We start from the raw sequence: 21,087 nt of genomic DNA, 5'->3' as shown, positions 1-21,087 counted from the left end.
ACACTTGTAGCATTACAGAGCATTCATTTTTTAGGGGGGTTAGTGACCCCTATTAGTGATGGACGAATTTGTCCCGTGTCACTTCGCCAAAAAATTTGCGAATTTCCCACGAAACAGCGAAAAATTTGCGAAACACATTGAAGCCAACGGGCATCAAAATTATTTTGACTCACTTCAATTTCAACAATTTTTATACGCGTGCCTATGTTGTCCAAATCCATTGTTGATGAGTCCATTGTTGATGAGTGACAATTTTTATTGCACGCGACGCGTGCCCAAATTTTTTGCTGGTGAATTTTCACAGCAGTTTCGCTACTTTATTCGCCGGTGGCGAAACGTGGAAAGCCAACGCAAATGTGTGCCTGGTGAATTTAAGGTCAATTGAAAAATTGCTTAGAATTAGCCTTTCTACAACATACTAAAAGTTAAAGGGATACTGTCATGGGAAAAAAATGTTTTCAAAATGAATCAGTTAATTCTGCACTGAAATCCATTTCTCAAACAGATTTTTTTATATTCAATTTTGAAATCTGACATGGGGCTAGACATTTTGTCAGTTTCCCAGCTGCCCCATGCCATGTGACTTGTGCTCTGATAAACTTCAGTCACTCTTTACTGCTGTACTGCAAGTTGGAGTGATATCACCCCCTCCCTTTCCCCCCCCCAGCAGCCAAACAACAGAACAATGGGAAGGTAACGAGATAGCAGCTCCCTAACACAAGATAACAGCTGCCTGGTAGATCTAAGAACAACACTCAATAGTAAAAACCCATGTCTCACTGAGACACATTCAGTTACATTGAGAAGGAAAAACAGCAGCCTGCCAGAAAGCATTTCTCTCCTAAAGTGCAGGCACAAGTCACATGACCAGGGGCAGCTGGGAAATTGACAAAATGTCTAGCCCCATGTCAGATTTCAAAATTGAATATAAAAAAATCTGTTTGCTCTTTTGAGAAATGGATTTCAGTGCAGAATTCTGCTGGAGCAGCACTATTAACCGATTCATTTTGAAAATAAAAATGTTTTTCCCATGTATCCCTTTAAATTATTGGTGAACCACCCCTTTAAATAGAACACCAAGGCGTTTTATGTACAGAATTTACTCCAAAGGTTACTTTTCGCATTAATTTAAATCCCATTAACAGTTATATTATTTAGGGATGCACCGAATCCAGTATTTTCGGATTCTTTGTGAAAGATTTCGCTGAATCCAAACCCTTATTTGCATATGTAAATTGTGAAACAAGGGGGAAAGAGAGTAAAAAAAAGAAAAACATTTTAGACTTCCTTGTTTGTGTGACAAAAAGTCGTGATTTTTTGGATTCGGATTTGGCCGAATCCTGCTGAAAAAGGCTAAATCCTGATTCTTGCATCCCAAAGATCATTTAAATGGAAGGCTATCGCCAAACCATAAATGTGTGTATTGTATCACATCAAGAGAAGCAATGTTCCACCACTAAAGACCAGTGCCTCTGAGCCTTTAAAACCCATTTGAACTAATGAAATATCTTTAAGCAAATTAAACATATTCTGGGATTTTCCAGTCTTTCCATTTTAATTCAAATTTGCCATCGCCTACGTTCTAAAATGGTTCCTAAGCTAGTTCTCTATCAGGCCTTTCATGCGGTTGTAAAAGGACAAAGAAAAGGTCAATCCATGTAAAGACTCTGTTGTTTTTAAATGACTATTGTGGGTATAACAGAGGCTTCCTTGCTGGGCAGCTACACATTACTGACAAACGGCTAGTACTGACAATAGAAACCTAGCCCCATTTCCCTGTTATTCAAATGAAACTACCCCTATCTACATAAAAAAGAAAAGGCCACACTAAATTCCAGATATTTGCAAATAAAATGTATATAGGTATGGGATCTGTTATCCAGAATGCTCAGGACCTGTGGTTTTCTAGATAATGGATCTTTCTGCAATTTGAATTTTTAATGCCTAAGTCTACTAAAAAAAAAAAAAAACCTTTAAATATTAAATAAATCCAATAGGCTGGTCTTGCTTCCAATAAGGATTAATTATATCTTAGTTGGGATCAAGTACAAGTTACTGTTTTATTATTACAGAGAAAAAGGAAATCATTTTTTAAAAAATGTGGATTATTTGGATAAAATGGAGTCTAAGGGAGACTGCCAAACTGTAATTTGGAGCTTTCTGGATAACTGGTGTCCTGATAACAGATCTAGGGATGGGCGAATTTGACCCGTTTCGTTTCGCCAAATTTTTTTTTGAGGCACAATGCCATACAAGTCTACGAGCGTCATTTCCGTGGCGAAACAAGGTCAAAAAAATCGCCCATCCCTAAACGATCCCATACCTGTATATGAGAGGTATCTGACAATTACTGGAAGTATAAAGAGACACTCCATTATTAGTTAGTGGTTAGCATTGCGGCTTTCTGCCTTATAGCGCTTGAGTTTCATTCTAAATAGATCATCATCATTTATTTATATAGCACCAGCAAGTTAAGAAGAACTTTACATTAATTTATAACAAACTGGGGTCTTAAAATAATTTAACAAACAAGGGTTAGAGAATTGAAAATGGCATCAGATCTCTCTAAATTTGCAGTTTTATGTTCCCTTTATGGGTTTGCTCTAGTTTTCTCTCATAGTACAAACATACCCATTCAATTTGCTACTTATAAAAGTGATCCTGGAGTGTGTGCAGCTGATGTAGGATAAATAGATTGTAAGCTCAGGAGGAAATTCATCTTGGTGGTTCGTGTGCTGCATTAGGTTTTAGTTCTATCTGAATCATTAATGGTTATAGCACTTCATCATGATTAGGAAGGAAGGAAACTGCCACATTTCCCTTTGCTGAAAAAATTGCAAAATTTTGCCAAATTCATTGAGGTTAATGGCTGTTTTTTTTCTGCTATATTTTTCCTTGCATCAAATACTCTAGATACTCTCAGATCCATTGTCAATAAACCAGGTGAAAAAATGTGCCCATGCCTAGTCATTATTAAAGTTTACATGAAGCTCCCACATGTAGGGACCAATAGCAGGAACATGATATACTGGGGCTCATTTACCAACACTGGGCAAATTTGCCCATGGGCAGTTACCTATAGCAACCAATCAGTGATTAGCTTTTTGAAGCCAGCTGCAAGTAGAGCAATGAATGCAGCCATTTGATTGGTTGCCATGGGTTACTGCCCATGGGCAAATTTTCCCACTGTTGATAAATGACCCCTACTGTATTGCTTGCTCAGAAATTTGGGAGAGATTTGGGAATGGCATTTCTTGTAGAGTTTGCTTTATGCAAATAATTAGTTTTTTTTTTCTGTAATGACTTTGGGCTTAAACCCCAGGCCCATGCATTCTGAATAATAGATCCCATACAGGCAGGGAGTTTTAAGGAAATGCCCTCTGGGAGGAAGCCAGAAGTATTGATGAGCAAGGTAGCAATGGCATGAGCAAAACTGGTCCTTATTGGAGCTATTTGGAAGTAAAATTCACCTGTTAAAGGGATCCTGTCATCGGAAAACATGTTTTTTTCAAAACGCATCAGTTAATAGTGCTACTCCAGCATAATTCTGCACTGAAATCCATTTCTCAAAAGAGCAAAGAGATTTTTTTATATTCAATTTTGAAATCTGACATGGGGCTAGACATATTGTCAATTTCCCAGCTGCCTCTGGTCACTCGATTTAAGTAAATGGGCCCCTTAGTAAAATTTTAACCATAAGGGGGTTATTTATTAAACATTGAATTTTTCTGGTCGAAAACCAGATTTATTATATCCTGATGCTGCAAAAAGCCCAAATCAGAAAATCCGCCATTTTGGACCTGTTGAGGTCCTGTACAAGTCAATGAGAGAGGCACCTATCCCAAATTGAAGTTATCATGGTCTTCGGTGGATTTAGACAGAAAATCCGACTTTTGCAGGGTTTTCGGGAAAAAACTGGAAAAAATCTAGCTTTTCGGGAGAAAACCCCAGAAAAATCATATGATTCAGGGTTTTCGCTCGATTTTTTTGAGTTTTTTACCTATCCAATTAAATTGAGTTAATTTATTAATAAATAAGGCAAAATCTGGCATGGGAGTTTGGTTGAGCTTTTTTCATTGGGACAATGCGATAAATTTCTGATTTTAGTAAATAACCCCCTAAAACTTTGGGCCAGATTCAATTTCACAAGGGAAATTTATCTACTAATTCAATTCCAGATTTTTCCATAGAGCAAGATGCAATTCAATGAGAAAAGCTTTCTTATGAAAAACTCTATAGCAAAAACTGGAATTGAATTAGGAGAAAAGTATTTTTTCTTCTGAAATTGCATCTCGCCCATGGGTTATCATATGAGACACCATCAAATAACGCTTGAATCTGGCCTTTTGTTTATAGTGTTAGATGCCAGAAAGAAAGTTCCCTCTTCGGTGCCTCGCTGACGCTCCCCAATAACGAGCAAGTGTCTGACATGATATGGCTGTTGATTGGCAGATACTGGATGCTCAATTTGTCTTGCTGGTCATGTGTCAGCAAAAGCAGATTGGGACATGGCAACCTATTGTTTCACTAAGTGCCTTTAGTAAGAAGCCCAATGGAGGCATCTGTGGTATTGTCCCTGGGGCTCATCTGGCCAGTTGATCGATGCCAGTCAACAGTCTGCAGGCGGCATTTGTGCAGCAACTTGTCCCTGAGCTGACTCTTGACTTAAAAATGTTATGTCTTGATAGAATCTCGACTTCTTCCAGATGCATTATTTATCTTCCATTGGCCTTGGCTATCAGCTCTACATTATCATGAAACACTGTATTTTGAAAGGAAAGAGCAGATAAAAGTAACCTAATTGCCAGCAACGCTCTCTTGTGTGCAAATTAAATCATAGGCTGCAGAACTATTTTATTTGGCAGATCCAAGTAAGGAAATTGACTCATTAGTGCAGAACAATGCTAAAGACTTTAAAGAATAATTTCACGTTAAATAGTAGAATTTGTAATAGAAAAAAAAAAAGCAAATGAAACCAAGAGTAGGAACATTAGTTTGAAAGTGAATCGATTTTGTTATTGTAAAAGAACAAACTTAAAAAAAAACAAAAAACCCCAATGTCTTCAATTAAGAAACTAGGAATTCCCTAATGCTGTTTAGACTGTATAAGAAACCAAGACAGTGATTAGGAGAGAAGACAAAGTCAAACAAAGTTGATTAAGAACATATCCATTTATATTGTACTTAGAGGCTCTGGCTTGGTATTCATCACTGTCAGCCCTTTTTATAAAGCACTGAATGAAGGCTTTATATTAGGCCTCATTATCCGCTCAATGGTGGAGTGCAGACCATGCAAATGATGTCCATCACCAAAGATATGTTGTTAAAATACTGCAATTTGTCAGCATTTAAGTGAACAAATGAGGGACATATTGTGCGGGTGAAACGAGCTCTGAGTGGTCCTTAAAATACCTCCGTATCTACTTTTCTTAATACACATTGCCAAGAAATGGCACATATTCCAAAAGGAGTATTAACAGAAAATGTATCAACATATAAGAAAGAAAAAAATAAACTTTCAAAAAGAAAAATAATTTAAAAGCTTCTTTTAATGGCAAAATGCTTTCACATTCCAACACCAGGGCTCAGAATAATTGCTGTCTATCCCAGTTCTTTGTATTTTATTATTTATTAAACATAAAAAGGCAATTTCTTTTTTATTTACTGTATATTCCACGAGCAGCTGATCTGTGGAGGCCTATTTATCAACAGTTTCATTTTAGTGGTTTTAGAGGTTTTTCAATACCACGACTGAATTCACTTTCTCTAAAACACATGAAATTTATTAAAAAATCCAAATACAAGCTGAAAAAATGCTGAACATTCCAAAAAAAAATAATACCTCTGAAACCTAAAAAAAGCGTCTTTTTGGACAATTGCAAGTGAAAAAAAATCTTAAAACATCTAAAAGCCCGAACTAATAAATAAAAAGGGTCCACTAGGATACGCACAGCTCCTGTTGGCTTCTAAAGGACTTCAACAACTTAACAACAAACAACTTAAGTTTTGTATTAGGCTTCAAAAAATCTTTTTAGGAACAGGAAAAACACGAATTTTTAGTGATTCGTGTAAAAAAAACGAAATTTGATTAGTAAATAGGCCCCTTAATAAAGCTCGAATTTTTAAAGAAAATAGGAACTCATTTTAGAGATTTTAGAGAAATCTGAATTTGATTGTTAGTAAATCAGCCCCATAGTGTATTGTTAGGAAATAGAGGGATTTCTAAACGGACACAATACCGGAATGGGACCTGTTATCCAGAATGCTTGGGACCAGGTTTTTTTCATATAAGAGATCTTTCTGTGAACTGGATCACCATACCTTAAGTTTACTAAAAACTATTAAACATTAAATAAACCCAATAGGCTGGTTTTGCTTCCAATAAGGATTAATTATATCTTAGTTTGGATCAAGTACAAGGGACTGTTTTATTATTACAGTGAAAAAAGGAAATCATTTTAAAAAAAATTGAATTATTTGTTTATCGGAGATGGTTTTCCCTTTCTGGATGGTTTTCAGATAATGGATCCCATATCTGTATGCATAATAATAACTTTTAACCGGTGCTTATTATCCGTCAAAAAGTTAAAGATTAAAATTGTATCTGTATTTTTGTTTGAAAGGTTCCGTTCAACTGGAAAAAAAAAAGTTTGTTTGCTTTGATTCCATTAATATTTCATTAAAGTGTATTGACATTGGTCCCTTTGCACGTGAATGTGCCGTTCTTTTAGCACACTTCCCAACTGCCTTTTGCTTATCCTCCAGTTCCTTAAAGTGCTTTTAATGACTCTCTATTGACTAAGCTCTATGGAAATCGACTTGAATCAATTGTTATACTTTGTGAAAAGAAGGATTACGGTACAATGGACGGCCATCAGCTCTAGAAGCATGCCTGCCCAAATGTGCAGAATATACCCAGCTGTTGATCAGCCCAATTCTTTCATGGATTTCCAGTTTTTTTTTGAAGAAGAAACCTTGGTGGCATGAGATTGCCATCAATCTCGTCTCCTTGTACAAAGCCTCATTTGCAGGTCTTTTCTTCCTGCACACAACTAAATGGTCGCTTCATCTAAAAAGAATTATGCAGGCTTAATTAAGTCTGGCCACTTATTCATAGCTCTGTGTGGGTCAACGGGATGTGCAGATGTGCTGTGAAATGATGGGGTGATACTGTTGTGAAAAATACAAATCATGGATTTAACCCTATTATTTGTGCCTGACAAACTTATTTAGGGTTTCATTGTTGCATTCAAAGGCCGTGCAGTGCACCAGATGGTTACAATGCCCAAGCGCCTTCCTAGGCCATAACATTTTGGGAAAGCTTTTGTTGTGATGAGCATCAATAGAATTATATGCTTCCCATTGGGATTCAATTGAGAGCCTGGGTGCATGAGCAGGTTTAACGTATTGTTGTGCCACAGGGAGGTGGGAACCTATGAATAGAAATAAGTGACTATGGCCTACTCCTTTAATAGGGTTTAAAAGAGTCACCTTAGAGATCATTTAGCCTCACATCGTTACCCTTGGAACTCCCTGAAAATGTTATAAAATAGTCTTAATCTTGACCGGCTGCTCTGCCTTCTGTCATGAATTTTCCAGCTAAGTGAGCAGTTCTTCACATCCATAGAAAAGAGAATTGTTTCTCATAATCGGCAAGTGAAGCATTGACAGGGAACAAAAAAACAACTAGGTTGTGAATATATGACTTGACATTAACTTAGGGCACCCAGCTCTATCCTCTGTTCATTATGCTTTGGATTGCAAGTGTGCACTAAAGGGTGAACAACAATGATGGATAGAAAAACCCACTATGGTTTCATTTAGTTGGAAGGGGTAGGGAAGGTGGAGATTTGGACAGAGGCGAACAATAAACAATCTGTCTCTATGTTCCCAAAAACAATATATTTTGGCCATATGTTATCACTTTATCATATCTGTTTGGCTGAGATATTTAACTTTTAGACAAATATATCCGCACGGATTACTGGCCACAGCAATCATTAACTTTGTTCCGTTGTATGACAGAATCGCAAGAATGTATTGATTTATTAGAATAAACGTAATAATGGTTAAATAATATCCAGAAGGATTACAGCGCAGGGGTTTCAGTTGGCCTTTAGTTCAGAGGATAGGGGGTGTTTATTGTGTTTCCCCAGGAGATAGGGGACCCTAACTATTGTGCTGCATAAACAAATAAAATTGCTACAACATTATTTTTCTGTGTTCATTATTAGCCATTTCCAGTGTAAAGGAAATTACACTGGGCCAAGAAATGCTGCAGATAGAGAAAGTTGTCAGCTGATTGGCCAGTATATGGGGCCCTTCCGAGGACCGTATTGGTTCACTGATCCAGTCCTGGATCCTACCACATGCATTCCTGGCCTTGTGATCCAAACGTTGGGCCCTAGGGCTCACAATCGGATGAGCCCGAAATCACCGACTCAAGGAGGGCATATTGCTGCAAGATCTGTTCGTTTGGCAACCTCTCGAAATGAGCGGGGTTATTTTAAGGGATTCTTTACTAATATCCAAATGTATCTAATTTTTTTATCAAACAAAACTCGACCAAATTCCCATTCACGATTTTACCTTATTTATCAATAAAATAACTCTAAAAGGACGGGTCAGAAAAAACTCGATAAAATCGGGCAAAAACTTGAGTTGCATGAATTTTTCAGACTTTATCACCTGATTTTTTGGGCTAAACCTGGCGCAGACCACGATATCTCCAAATTGGGATAGGAGACATCTGGCATTAACTTATACATGACATCGACAGGTTTCAGATGGCGGGTTTTCAGATTCAGACTTTTTGCAGCTTCAGAGTATTAGTATCACAAAAATTTTGATTTATTGCCCAAAAAAAAATGAGTTTAGTAAATAACCCCTTAAGTTTCTCTACTGTCTTATAGGCATATATAGGACCCACGGTGCAGTTTGTACCACTGTAATTCTCCTTCCAACAACATTTAAACTGAAGCAATATGGGTGGACCATTGGCAACATTACAATTGGCAGGGTTCACAGCTGAAATCCAGGATGTCCATGTTGTAGGGAATTCTGGGAGCTGTAGTCAGCAATAGCTAAAAGGCAACTCGTTTAACATCGCTGTTGTAAATTAATGTCGACATATGGGTATTTACATTGTACTTGCTCTTGTATGTAGGTTGTTATGGTTACGTGTGTTTATACAACAAAAAGATGGTATTGATGTTTTATTTCCGTCTAAAGACAAAACGTAGCACTGGGGGTGTTTGACTGAAACATTATCTTGTGGTTTGGGAGGCTGGCAACCACATCCTAGTTTGGGGTTAGCCAAACAAAACTCTATTTTAGTGTAACGCTGCTAACTTAGAGCAAACGACGATTATGATATGTGGGCCAAAGTTTACGATTTCTAGAAGTGTAGCAACGAGGAAGGAAAGAAAGAGTTAGCCAAGTGATTTCTTTTTTCTCAGCAGAAAATGATGTCGGGTCTGAAGAGAACCAGTTTGTACAGTTTGCATCGCCGTGTCTTGGGACAGGCTTGTGTTCAGATGGGTACAATTTACATTATCTTCATGTTTAATACTGGGGATACTGTACATGGCAGCAATTAACCATGGATGCTTATTGTAGTAACTTAAAGGGGAACTCTGGCTTCCAAAACAAAATTTGATAAAGAGGCCCATATAACACAGAAACCCCTAATATACCCATCACAGTTACCTGTTTCTTCAAAAAGTATGAATAAATGCCATTTTCTATGCTGAAATCCAGCTGTTTAACAGTTCTTTTCTTTCTGCGACATTTGGAATCCTGGCAGGGAAGGAGGGACTAAACACTGATGTTACAAATTGTAACAACTTCTCCACAGCTTACAGACAGCATGCAGGAGCTACATAACCCACAATGCATTGCACTGGGATGTTCTGTTCCTTATTGAAATCACATGTGCAGGGAATTGTGGGGTTTGGAGGATGCAGGCTGAGGACAGGTGGCTGTTGATACAAAATAACAGTAGTCAGTCAGCTCAGCAAAGTAGTCAGACAGATCAGCAGGAGAGCAGGGGGCTAGGCTTAGGGAACTGTTGCAAACCATTAAAAATCAAGAAAAGTCTGCATATTTTTCAATTGATGTATATTGCAAAGTTGCTTGAAATTATGTTTACTTTTCAAAAAGCTCAAGTTATGTTTGTGTGGCGTTCAGCGCCGGATTTCAATGTGCGGCGCCCCTAGGCCGCGCGGTCCGACCAGGCGGCCGCACGGTCCTAGCGCCCACCTCACCTCCCGTTCCCCCTCCCGTTTTTTCGCCGGCGCAGCTGCTGTAATTGAATGGGGACGCACGCGTCCCCATAGTGCGGCTGGGCGGCATGCCGCCCCTATTTTTTGCCGCCCTAGGCCCGGGCCTATGCGGCCTTGCCGCAAATCCGGGCCTGGTGGCTTTCCCCTTTAAGTAGCTTTACATTAACATTATATTCTGTGGCTCTTTTGTTAGCCACTGATACTTAAAGATAATAATATAAAAATAAGTGATTATGTATAGGTTATTAAAGGATATATCAAAGTATATTTCCCTCTGGAGAAGGGAGATGCATGAGCACACAAAAGAACAACACTAGAACCAATCAAAATGAGTTTGTGCTAACTGCCAACTCTGATATTATGACAGCATCTCATCAGGCAAAAATAGAAAGGACAAGGTGAAGATTAACAGAATTCTGGAATGATTTCAGTTGGTGACTTTTGGATCAGGTCCGGAATTGTCGGAAGGCCACAAATGTGGTAAGATTTTAGGGGTGGCACACCACATCCTTATTATTTATGAAGCACTGGGGTCATGCGATGAATCCCCAGTGCTTCGGAGGATGTGCAAGGAGTGGTTGACAGGCCTGGTAGCGCCCACAACATGGATACATTCAGAGCATTATTCATAAGTGTCACACTATATTTGAAGTGTGTCACCTACACATAAAAAGCTGTATAATAAAAGTCATTTGCAAATTAAACATGAAACCAATTTTTTTAATCTTTATTAAAGCATCCAAACCTGTTATACATGTGTTTACATATCTGAGGTGTCAATCAAATATTACCTGCCCCATCTCTATGCCTGAGAAATTACTTTTACTTTCCATTCAGCACTTCCTAGATGTTACTGCTCTCCTCGCATTACCCCAATCACAAAAATACTTGACCCTACCTTTGATCACATAACCACAGTAAAACACCACTTTTTTCTGTTCATTCCTATGGGATTTTTAGAGGCATATTTGTCAGATGGTGAACTCTAACTTTCACCCCTTTTTAAATACACTACAGGTATGCGACCTGTTATCCAGGTTTTACAGATAACGGATCTTTCTGTAATTTGGATCTTCATAGCTTAAGCCTACTATAAAATCATGTCAGTGGTATTTGATGTATTTGAATTGTTTTTTTATGATTTTATTCAATCAAATTTTTTTATATTCACATATTTTTAATAAATAAGCATTGACATTTTTTTTTTAAAATTAGAGTTTATTTGAAGTTCAGGTATGGGACCCATTATCCAGAATGCTTGGGACCTGGGGGTTTCTAGATAAGGGATCTTTCCGTAATTTAAAAAAAATTAAACATTAAATAACCCCAATAGGCTGGTTTTGCCTTCAATAAGGATTAATTATATCTTAGTTTGGATCAAGTACAAGTTACTGTTTTATTATTACAGAGAAAAAGGAAATAATTTATAAAAATTATTTATTTGTATAAAATGGAGTCTATGGGAGATATCCTTTCTGTAATTTGGAGCTTTCTGGATAATGGTTTCCGGATAACGGATCCCATACCTGTAGAAGAAACCCTCTAACTTTATAAAAATTTGAATTTGGATAAATCCAGTCAGGCCCAATCAGAATTGGGGGCTGCTGTTTGTTATTTTATATATTCTCAACATTTTTTGCCAGAGTCAAAACAAAATGGGTTCAGTTTTTATTAGTGACGATTTTACCAGATGAACGGCTGCAACAAACCAATTAAAGACATTGGAGAATAATGATGAAGGAATTGGCTCTTAGGGGTAATGATTTACAAAGTCTTCGCCATGTGTTGAGGTATCTAAGGTTACATGAAAATATTGCAGAATCCGCTCACGCCTGCACGTGTTGTCACACGCGTCAAAAGCTGTAGATGTGTGAATGGCATTACATTTCTATGAGTCAAAAGAAAGGAGCTGTACAACATTTTTCCAAATTTCAAAGCACACAAGGGAAACATTGGAACTGAGCTCACTCAATGGAAACTGTGGATGCTTTCAATATAAAAGGGGAACTAACCATTGGGAAAAAAGCTCCCTGGACCGGTATCAAGTATGTGTGGACTGAAAACATTTCAGATGGCATTGAGAAGGAAGATGGTTTATGGGAGGAGAACACTCAAAAATTAATGTGGCTATGGTCGGACTGGGCAAGCAGGAAAAAACCTGGATGGCCCCACTGGCCCAGACCCGCTGCCTGGGAATTAGCCCTGATATAGTAAAAGTAAGCGCTGTCCTGGGGAAAGAGGGGGAGCTAGGTCTAGGGAGGCAACATTTTAGGGGCGGCATGTTGCCCAGCCGCATACCTAAGGAGCACTGGGGACTTGAAACTCCCCATGCATAACCATTTTATTAAAGTGCTATTGTGCTCTCTAATGACCCACTCTGATGCAGAAAGGTAAGAGTTTGGGGTCAGGGTGGCAGTATTGCTGCTGCCCCAGGAGTCCCTGGAGTGATCCTGTTTCTTGTGTTTCTACATTTCACTTGACTAAGGGACAAAGAAAGGAAAATTCAAGAAACCAATATGTTAGATACCCCTTCTCAATTTATTTACTTTAAGTTTGTTCCCCAAGCTGCGCTCCTACAATGGCACTGCACTTACTTTTTTCCCTGACCAATGCAATTCACAGAGAATCAATAGAAAGACCCCTAGAGTAGTCAGACTCTTGCCCACCCTACTCTAATGAACTGCACAGAGAGGTAAAAAAATAAGTAATAGCTGAGGTTATTTGTTGTTTTATGTCAATTTAGTTAACACTGAACCATGACGCCATTATTAGTAGAAGAATTAGTCAATACTAAACTCAAGAAAAAAGTTTGATTTTTGTTTGTCCCCTCATATCCTATAGAACTTCTTCTCCATTCAGTTTGTGGCAGTGGCTTAACTAGATGTTACTGGGCCCCACAGCAAATTAATTTTAGGGCCCTCAACATATCCAGAGGTTGTCCTTTTTTACAAATATATGTTGACATTGCTCATTAATTAGGGCCACATGGGGGCCCCCTTTCACTGGATTAGGTCCTTAGTGATTGCTGTAACTTCAATCGATTGATCAGTACCGTTGGACTGTGTGTGACTCACGGAAAAAACCTGGTGGGCCCCAGCCTTCATAGGCCCCATGCTGGTCCAGGGCCTGCTCCGCTGCCTGGACCCCTGACTGGACCTGCTCCTCCGACTGAACCATCAAGTGGAAAGTTATGGAGGAAAAGGTGAGGGGTATGGGTTGACACTTTCATGCATGGAGGGGGGGTGTTTGGAAGGTACAGTATGTTGGACTCCGGGACAAGGGTCCTTTCATTCACCAGGAGGGCCCTTGAAGCCCCGAGCCCCGGACCCCACAGTTGACCCTGATCAGAACTACTATACTTTATGACTGGTACCCATCTGGTATAGTATAAAATGAGGTGAAGACTGACCTATATTGCAAAGTAATATTTGCAAAGTAATATTGTATAATAAGGTTATAATTTAAAATAATAATATTAAGAAGTTGAAATAATAATGCGCAGTTCAAAAAAAAAAATACAAGTGTTTTTTTTTTTTTTAATCTGGAACCAAGCTCATCTTAAATCTCTGACCTATGATCTGGTAAATGATCATGGGGATGAACAATTGACAAAGCCACAACCTGAGAATGTGGAGTCAACTGGGTAAATGGCACTGAAGGAGGTTAATGCGTAACCTGGCACAGAGCGCCAAACTAATCCGTGAGAACCACTTACGTGATAATTGGCCGAGCACAATATCCTCAGCTCTGTAAAACATTGTCCTTGTCTTGTCTTTCAGCACAGGAACAGATTTCTTTGCAGCAAGCTGAAATACATACTCACCGGAGAGAGCGGCCAGTGGAGAGGGAAGGAGTTCAGGTGGAAATTATTACATTTATCAAGCCACAACAAACAGTTCCAGGTAACTTTATATGCGCCTGGAGTACGCACCTATTTTGTGGAATACATTAACATATAAATGGCTTGGATTTACACAGTCTCAGGAAAAGGCCAGAGAACAATATTCATGTATTCATGGAGCTACGCTGAAGCGCTGGTGGCTTTTAGACCTAAAAACCAAAGAAAAATAAATAAATTAAAAAAAAAGTGTTTGGGGACTGAAGTTAAATGACAATATTGTATGTAATAAGAATCATAACACATTTTTATAACATTGTGACACACACATTCATGCCGCAGAATGGTGGGCTCTTGGTCTGCCATGACATTACTCATGAGAAAGAAAAATATAGGACAAGGCATGATTTCTGCCACTTGCCCTCCCAGTGCAAGGAGTAATAATCCCTCTCTCTCTCTCTCTCTCTCTCTCTCTCTCTCTCTCTCTCTCTCTCTCTCTCTCTCTCTCTCTCTCTCTCTCTCTCTCTCTCTCTCTCTCTCTCTCTCTCTCTCTCTCTCTCTCTCTCTCTCTCTCTCTCTCTCTCTCTCTCTCTGTTAGGCATTGTAGAATGGTACAATTATAAAGGAAGCTTCCTCTGATGTTGTATAGGAATATCCCCTACCCTACTGCTCTCCCTTGCTGCGGGGGAAGCCATGTGGTAGGTGCGTGGATAGTGTTGCCACCCGGCCGTTATTTTACCGGCCTAGCCGTTAAAATACCTGCCAAGGCCGGGGCCGGTAGTACAAATTTACCGGCAATGTAGCTGCCAAAAAAATTTGTAATATGCTTAAAAAGACTCCTCGGCCTGACCCCAATCCCCTGGAACTTAACTTTTCTTTTCCATCTTCAAACTGTCTGTGGTGTGGCCACGCCCCTTTTGAAGTCCCGGTCCTCCCATTTTGACATCACGGTCCGCCCCTTTGTGTCCCCGCCCCCCACCAGCCGGTGAAGAATTTTAGAAAAGGTGACAACCCTATGGGTGGATAATGAGATGGGGAGTCAAGTGTGTGCCGGGCCCCCAAAAAATAGTTAAACTGGGGACTCGGCACCATGTAGTGACACCAAACATAAGCCCCTATTATGTCTTTTAAATTTACAAATGATGATACTATTTCAGGTAGATGAAAAAAAAACGCATGGGCATAATTTGTAAATTCCTATTTTTTAACTCAATATATTCCAGACATAATCAGACAGGCTACTTGGAGAAAGGAACGATTGCTGAGCAGAACTAACGAGGAACAGAGCAGTAATGCATTTGATTTTTGTTTTAAGTGGCCTGTAACATGAAATGAATGTGCACAAGACTATTCCTTCTTCTTTGAGAGCTCCATGAAAAAGGCTCTGTCCCAAACCTATTACCAAGGGTAAACTGACATCCAAAGGTCTAAATGTGCATTGGTCTGCCTTTGCCCTTCTCTAAAGGACCCTCAAAAGGACCCTCAATGCCCAACGTAACACTTGGTAGATTAAGACTGTGAACAGACAACATTCAGGTCAGGTTCAGACTGGGATTCACAGTAGGCCCTGGCATTCCAAGTACACAAAGCAGCACCCCCATCAGCCCAATAAATAGTGACTGTTTATGTCAACTTACTGCAGCCAGAACCCACATATTGCTAGTTCGGGCCTGATCCAAGTTATTGTTTAATTGTATGATCAAAATGTGGTACCCCCTATTCAACCTTAATCCCATCCCATTTACCATTATAAGTGCCCAGTGCAATAGTATCTGTTATGAGAGTAGAGGACACCCTAAAGCGGGGCGGCCACCATCTTTTTTTTTACCTCCAAGCAACATTCAGATGTAAAAAGAGTTGGAGAGCAGCACAAGCATGAACAAAATGTTCTTGACTGTACAAAAAAGTGCTTGGATTGGCCATTTGTGAACTGGCAGCCTACACAAGGCTCTGTTTGCAAGACCCCTGGTTTTTATGCAACCAAAACTTGCCTCCCAGCCAGGAATTCGGGGGAGTAACTAAAGAGAAAGCAGACCTTGTGGCTGCAGGGGGGCCTAGGAGGTATAGGGGCCCCATGGGCTGTGGGGTCCAATAATACCTAGTTACATTACTGCAGGAATTCAAAAATAAGAACCTGCTTTGAGGCCACTGGGAGAAACATCCAAGGGGTTGGTGAGCAACATAAAGCCCCAAATTTTCATGTGGAATAGCGCTTATTACAATGAAATGGCCTTTTATCGTAGATTTTTACATGTTACAAGAAATCCTAGGGAGATGTCCATGTTATTTTGGCCCCATTCAGTTGAGCAGATGCTAATGATGGCATTTGACAGCATGGATTACTGCACCACTATTCTTTATACCCATTTGTAATCGGACCTTATACTCAGGGGTGTAACTACAGAGGAAGCAGACCCTGCGGCTGCAGAGGGGCCCAGGAGATAAAGGGGCCCCATGAGGCCTTAAAACATATACATTTTCAATAAATATTGGTAAAACAGGTCAACTTCTAGACATTTTGGGGGCCTGGAAAATAAATTGCTGTGGGGCCCAGTAATATCTAGTGCTGCCACTGCTTATACCCGCAAATGTTCATGCAGATTTATGGTTACTACAGGAAAAAAACTTTGTTGTCATAAATGTAAAATATTTCTCTGTCCAGGTTATAAAACTATATAGGTACTTACCATTTATGGTCCCACTCAAATAAACATGTCCCCAATGACATCATGCAACATACTGGACTTCTAGACCATGACCTACTATAGTTTCCAGTTATAGGATTATAACACAGTAGGGGGTCTTTGGTGTGATAAGGAATGATAAGGAAATTTCTTGCAACTATCAGTGAGGCGATAATGGTTTAAAGCGGTTATACCCAGGAACATCTTATACTGCCAAACTACTGATTTCAGGACAATCTCATAAAATTGTGTCATTTTTGTAAAATAAACCAGGCACTTATGATGGATTGAATGACAATATTGTCTAAAAACTGATTAGATTAAAATTTTGGATGGGAAATGGTGAAATCTGTCCTAATGTTGTATAAAAGTAAATGCACCCCTGGAATGCTACAGCGAAGTCCTAACTTGTCTGATGGGACCGTTATTCCCTTTACTTTGGGCTGCCTTGTTTATATCTGTTTAACATTTGTGCTTCTACTCACAGAATAAAAATAGTTTAAACATGGGTCAGTTTTATAAATCATACATTCTTGATCCAATGGGTTACGTTTTATCTGTAACATAGAAATGAGCCAGAACAAGTGTCATTTGCTGAAGATAAGGAGTCGCAACAAATTGAGCAATGCAGAGGCACAGCAATGTGGTGAGTGGAAAAATTGCATTTTAAATAATATTATATAGTTGAAACTATTTTGTTTGGATAATGTTTGGCCAAGAGCGTGCCAATTAAATATCTGCTGTTACCAACAGCTGTATAAATGCAAATATGCCCGAGAATTACCAGCATTACAAGGTAAAGTAAGTGAAGTCACTTATTCATTCAGCTCTAAGTGTGGGGCATGTTATCCAGAATGGGATCAAGTACAAGGTATTGTTTTATTATTACACAGAGAATTAGAGAAGATTTATAAAAAAAATATGAATTAATGATTAAAATGGATTCTGTGGGAGGTGGCCTTTCCGTAATTCTGAATTATAGCTTTCCGGATAACAGATCCCATACCTGTAAAGAAGCCCAAATAGCGAGCCTGGGACAGGTGGAGCGGAAGGGGCACATGACTAAGGGGAGAGTAGAGGAAATTAAGGGGTAGTGGTGACAGGTATTGTGGGAGTTGTAGTGTGGAAAGGCAAGGGAAAAGGGGGCAGGGCTTAACCTTTAAATAAGGGCTAAAGCGCGGGAGAGCTCATTACCTGTAGATGGCACAGCAGTTACAACTTCCCTCCCTCCTGCCCTTTTGGAAGTGGGGGGGTGGATGGTTATGTCGCAGCAGGGCATAGTGGGGCTGCCCTACTGGGTAGCCAAAAAAGGGGGCTGGAAGGTAAAGTGAGGTCGTTGGATAGGCCTGGGGCGAGGCTAAGGGGGCAAGGAGGCACCGTAAGTGAGGAAACAGGTGACGGAGTCTTAGCCTTAGGCTAGTTAATGGGTTTTGACTAAGAAGGGTTTGGGAAGTTATTGTAAACATTGTTAAATGTTATGTGCAGCCTTCAGCGGCTATTATTTTATACAAAGTGTTATGCGTTATTATTTTATGCTGGTATGTTTGTTATAAGTTAAATAAGAACAAGTGAATGAAAATGTTACTTAATAAAACAAGCTGCGGCCTTTTTCACCAAATGATCTGTGTTGGAATGTATTTATGGGGTGTTGGAGTATTGTATCGGAATCGAAGCATACTATAGTCATGCATTTACTATGGGCGAGGTGCTGGTGTGCTAAAGGGGGCCAGGTTGCACCCCATTGAAACCACCAAAGAAAGGGGGCACAGGACACAATATATATTAAACAGATGGTCCAGGTGCACCAGCCCCATGCCTTCAGCTTAGGGAGCGGATAAACCAATGAAATACAAAAAGAAGGGTATTGGGCACTCAGAAAAACTCCACTTTCATGAATGATATAGTTTTGATACTATCATGCCATTGTCTCCTTTGCAACATATTTTCTTCATCTGCATAACATTTGTTGTCATTTTGATTTCATTTGTTTAATATGAAAATCAAATAAAATATTTTAAACAAGAAAAACTCCACAAGGGCCACCAAATGTAATGTTATAAGTGTAACATTTATTGTAGATTCATTAAAAAAGGAACTATCTCCATTGGCCCTATGTTTTTCGTGCCCCCCAGGGCACTTAGTCATGGGCTATACAGTATAGCCCCTCTTTTTGTACTTCGCTGGTGCACACCATAGAACCTATACAAAACAATGTGAGTCTGTACCCACAGCAAATGCAGAGACTTTCACCTTGTGTTGCATTGAGCAAAGTGCTTACAAATAGAACTGTATTAAAATAGACTAGATGTTTTCTTGGTACAATGGTAGAATTTGATCTTGGTTTTTTACTTGCTGTAGCCGAGTGAGGAGTACGTAGTTGGGGTACGTGCAAGAATCCAGTTCAAAACAGAAGGGAGCAAACTGGTATCCAAATATGTTTATGCTGTTATGTAATGTCATTAATTTCCAGTGTAATTATTTATCAGGTTTTAGTTGCCCTGCAAATTTCGTTGATATTTTTTTATGCATGCAAACACATGGAGATAAACGGACGAAATTGCCAATAATGCTACTGGTTTAATGGTTTGGGGTGACTATTAGAACACATTATATTTTTTCAATTTTAAATCTGAGGCCACTGTGTAGCGTTGCACGAGTGACAAAGACAACAGTGATGGGTGCTTATGTGCCATTGTCCTGGTTTAATTCATGTGGAGCCAGACAGTATTCGGACCTATCAGGTTGGACAAAAGCATAAATATCTTTCAACTTGCTCATCACAGAGACAATGAGTAAATAAACACTGTCCACCGGGCAGACAAGGCTGTCAGTCCAATTAGGCGTGAGAATGTTGCAATTCAACTGCACTTCCTATATTTTTACCAAGAGCATCCCCTGTTCAAGCGCCAGGAGTGACTTCATACAGTATTTAGACACAACTATATTGCTGGCAAAGGTCATGACTGCTGTGTCAACACTAATCCTTCCTGTCTATTATCAGCTTCTTTAATGTTTGATTTGTGTTCGGGGTTTATGCGTTTATCTGGAAGGAGACTATCTCACAGAACTGATAATGCCGACCACATTTTTCCTGGAGTGAGGCTCCGACTGTTTTTAGTTACAGTAGAGCAATTGCAGCTCTTTGCGTCCCCTGTTTAATAGATATGGAAGCAATTTTCTAATAGTACTAAATGTATGGTCAAAAATCAGGGGCGTTCCCAAAATGGCTTAATGGAATCGAAAAATGGTAATATGTCTCCTAAGTGAAGGTGGGGAATTAAGGTTAAGCCTTTCCCTCTTTATGTGGCTGCTTAGATTTTTTAATGCAATGTGATAATAATCTCTATCTCCCCCAAGATAAGGAAAGACCACCACCATGTTATATCTTCAAAGCAAACCCAACTGCATTATACCACCGTGTGAAAGGATATGCCTGTCAGAGAGGTGCCAGCCATTGTCAGGGGAATTTCCTCCTATTTCTCAGCATGAAAGGGAAAGCATTAGCATTCTATGACTGTCCAGCTGCACATTTAGCTACTTTAGGTCTCTATAAATATATTGATTTCTTCCATACTAATTTCATATTACTTCTCTTGTGTTGACCCCTGACTATAGAGGGTCTAACGAGGGCAAAATAAATCATTTGATTAATGGAGAGGAGCCCTGTCATTTCTAGACGATTGTGTGCTTTCTCTATACATTGATTTTGATCAAACAGGCACTTAACTTATTCCACAATGTGAAGCTTGTACCTCAATCTTTATTATGTACGTTGTTCATTGTTCTGTAGAATAGTCACATATAGTATATAAGAAAGTGTACCTGTTCATATCGCTTAGCCCCATCAACCCCACTTACAAAATATTGACTAAAAATAGTTAAAGGGGTTCGCCACACAAAAATTTTTTTTGCATGGTTAAAGAATGTATTTTTGCTGTGTTTCTGAGTCAGAAAAAGACAACAAAGATGGTGACATTACTACTGTTGCAGGAAGGACCAGTACAGGCCCACCAGGCCTGGTTGTGATGTCAGCATGCAGCACAGAGTACCATGTGATTCAAAATTAAAGACCTACTGCCGGTTAGTTGGGTGACCCTTCTCTGCTTGAGGTTGGTGCTTCTGTTAATCTTGTTGTATCCTGATATCCCACTAAAGCGTTTGGTTCGTCTTTGACACCTGCTTGTAAACTGCCTGACCCATTGCTTGTATCCAGACTATATAATCCCTTGTGTTCCTTGCATTGAACTATACCAGGATGCCCCTGTGTCCTGTTAATCCTGCC

This window comes from Xenopus laevis, chromosome 5L (assembly GCF_017654675.1).
Source record: "Xenopus laevis strain J_2021 chromosome 5L, Xenopus_laevis_v10.1, whole genome shotgun sequence".
Taxonomy (NCBI): Eukaryota; Metazoa; Chordata; class Amphibia; order Anura; family Pipidae; genus Xenopus; species Xenopus laevis.
This window is presented reverse-complemented; position numbering follows the sequence as displayed.